Source organism: Suncus etruscus, chromosome 3, assembly GCF_024139225.1.
Source record: "Suncus etruscus isolate mSunEtr1 chromosome 3, mSunEtr1.pri.cur, whole genome shotgun sequence".
In the NCBI taxonomy this organism is placed as follows: domain Eukaryota; kingdom Metazoa; phylum Chordata; class Mammalia; order Eulipotyphla; family Soricidae; genus Suncus; species Suncus etruscus.
The window spans coordinates 49,887,060-49,890,570 of record NC_064850.1 but is presented as its reverse complement, the minus strand read 5'-3'; the positions used below and the strand labels follow the sequence as shown (position 1 = coordinate 49,890,570).

General features: G+C 39.8%; 1 pseudogene; it reads left to right on the top strand.

Annotated features, from left to right (window-relative positions):
• Positions 1-2,368: 2,368 nt before the first annotated feature.
• On the top strand, positions 2,369-2,893 carry LOC126003358 (40S ribosomal protein S18-like; annotated as a pseudogene).
• The last annotated feature ends 618 nt before the right edge of the window (positions 2,894-3,511 follow it).

Sequence of the window (3,511 nt, the reverse complement as noted above, 5' to 3'; positions counted from 1 at the left end):
TTCTTCTCAAGCCGTCAGTTTGTTTATGTGGTTGCTCCAGTCCTGAGCAGTACTGCTGTCAAAGAGCAGATCAGCTGACTTGAAGTTGTCATCTCTCATGCAACAGTCCTGGGATGGTCCAGGTCTTGATGTTTGGGTGGTTCCCACATATTTCTGTTGTCACATATGCATGAACCATACTTATCCTTTTCTATTAATTTTCAAAGACCAAGGGTTAACCATCTTTATAGTGTTTTCCCTTTCTTCTGACCAATTAGTATCATTTTCATTTCTTTTACAAGATGTTCAGGCTTCCCAGTATATATTGTGCTATTGAGTGGAATTTCAGATGCTAGAGAAATGTTGTTGGGGCCTTTCTGTTCTCACTGGGGGCTGCTTTCCTCATCACATGAATGTTTAAAGGTTCAACAAAATTTTCTGAAACTAATTTCACCTGAGTTAATACAGATACAGCTGTTAGGAAAGAACTGATTTTCTACTCCAAAGGAAAGAGCCCTTTCTGCCTTTCTACACATGTATTTTTTCCCTTTGGCATCATCCTCCCTTTTGCCATGTGAGTATTAAATCTTCTGTAAACAGGCACACTTCTAGGACCATCTAACTGTTTTCAGACATCTTCACCTTCACCAACAGTTCTCAAAGAGGCTTCTTAATGGAGGTTGCAAAGTGAGAAACAAGTGTTAATATGAACTCTCTTTAATAACCGTGCTTGACCACACAACATTAAGCAAACAGAAAATACTAGAGATATATAAAGAGTAAGACTGTAAAATCATTTTATTTTTTCCTATATAGGAAAGAATGATCAGAACGTATCTAGATTCTTCCTGTCACATCTATACGAGCCTAATTTTTAAGTTGAAATAGCTTTCAGTAGATCATTTAATAAATTTTTTTGACATCTGATCTCAGCTGTACAACTTTTCCCCCCTCAACTTCCTCTTTCTTTTTCTCTTGCTCTCTCACTCATTCTCTCTCACATTGATTTATTTCATTTACCTCGCCCTTTATGTTTCTCTCTCTCACACACTCATTCCCTCTATTTATCTATCCCTCATTTATTTTCTTTCTCTCACACACAAATACACATTCACTCCATTTATATCTCCCTCCTTATAATTATCTAATAAAATCTATTTTACTTCAAAAATAGACTTAAATGAGAAATTAAAATGGCTAAGATCTAACCTGTACTTCTAATAAGTTGAAGAGAGAAAAAATGTGTTAAACTTATTAATTTTTATGAATTTGGGCTAACCAAGAGGTTTTATTTTTTTTTCAAAGTATTTTCTGATTTTAAAACAACACATTCAATAACCGGCTTTATCTTTTATTGTTCAAAAGTCAACCTATTTTCCTGACTGGTTTTCTGAAATATCATATTATCCTGTGTAAAAGACGACTTTTTGTTTGTTTGTTTTTTTGTTTTTTTGGGTTTTTTTTTGTTTTTTGGGCCACACTTGGTGGTGCTCAGGGGTTACTCCTGCCTGTCTGCTCAGAAATAGCTCCTGGCAGGCAAAGGGGACCATATGGGACACCGGGATTCAAACCAACCACCTTCGGATCTGGATCGGCTGCTTGTAAGGCAAACACCACTGTGCTATCTCTTTGGCCCCTTAAGACGACTTTTTTTTTTTTTTTTTTTTTTTGGTTTTTGGGCCACACCCTGTAACACTCAGGGGTTACCCTTGGCTATGCGCTCAGAAGTCGCTCCTAACTTTGGATCCATATGGGACTCCGGGGGATCGAACCGTGGTCGTCCTAGGCTAGCGCTGGCAAGGCAGACACCTTACCTCTAGCGCCACCACCCCGGCCCCCTTAAGAGACAACTTTTTAACTCATGAAAAACTTCTTAAAAGTCAGATGTTGTCTTAGATGCCAATATATGGCATGTTGAAACTTACTCCAGCTTCAGGGACAAATTATCCACCCCCATATCTCATCCAGATTCCAGTTGTCATCACTCAGTACTCTGCTTGTCCTGATTAATGTTTCAGGGCACACAGAGGACTAGAGTTACCGAAAGCAGCATCTCATCCAGCTGCTGGGTATGCGGCTTTCTGGTGCTCAATCCTCTGTTCAGCTATTATGGGACAGAGGAGGTGTTCTGTCTTTTTCTAACTGTCCTATTATTAGTGCACTCCAACCAGCTGCTCTTGGAAGAGCCCCCTCTCCCTGCTCTCAATGTAGATCACAATTAAAAAATCACAGTCACTCACTACAAATGAGAAATGTAAAATAATTGTTGGCACTCCAAAGTCTGGCTTTATTAAACATATAGAGTTAAACTATTCTTTTTCTCTTACGTTTTTTAACTTCCATTTGGTGTGCGTTAAAAAAGAGCTAGTCTTGGCGGGCCTACACGCCTCTTCTTTGCCGCTGCCATGTCTCTAGTGATCCCCGAGAAGTTCCAGCATATTTTGCGAGTACTCAACACCAACATGGATGGGCGGCGGAAAATAGCCTTTGCCATCACTGCTATTAAGGGTGTGGGCTGAAGATATGCTCATGTGGTGTTGAGGAAAGCAGACATTGACCTCACGAAGCGAGCAGGAGAGCTCACTGAAGATGAGGTGGGGCACGTGATTACCATTATGCAGAATCCACGCCAATACAAGATCCCTGATTGGTTCTTGAATAGACAGAAGGATGTGAAGGATGGGAAATACAGTCAGGTTCTGGCCAACGGCCTGGACAACAAGCTCCGTGAAGACTTGGAGCGACTGAAGAAGATACGGGCCCACCGGGGTCTGCGCCACTTCTGGGGACTTCGCGTCAGAGGCCAGCACACCAAGACCACAGGACGCAGTGGCCGCACTGTGGGTGTGTCCAAGAAGAAATAAGTCTGTAGGCTTCGCCTATAATAAATAGTTTATACGCTTTAAAAAAAAAAGAGAGCTAGTCTTATAGTGAATATAGCCCAAACCCTTAATTTTAACAGGAAAAGTGGGGGTAGTCTTATACGCCAAAAAATAAAGTAATTTTCCCAGTAATCAGATGCATGGAAAAGTTGAAAGCAAATCTTCTTGTTGGAATTGAGATTGTTTGAGGCCTTTGAGGTAATTTGAAATGAACACATAGTGTTGGAGAAGGGTGGAGCCACAATTAAGTCCAAATATTGCTTCATTCAGAGTAACCCACCAGCCTGTAAGCATCACAGTGATGGAAATCTTATATTGTTGTTCATCTACTAATCCCCAGAACTTTGCACACAATCTGGCATGATACCATGTTGTCAGTAGTAGTTGAGTGAATGAATCAAAGAATAATGAATCAATAAATGGCTAGGAGGTCCAAGTGATGATTTCCAACAGGGATCAGCAAGCATGTTCTGTAAAGATCCAAATAAAAAATACTTTTGTTTTTAAAAACATCTGGTTACTGTCACAATTAACTCTACTACAAAGCAAAAGCATTCATAAACAGCATATAGACAAAGAAGCAGAGTGAGTATTGCAGTAAAACTTACTAAAACAATCATTGATTATATATATGATCAATTGAAGCCAAC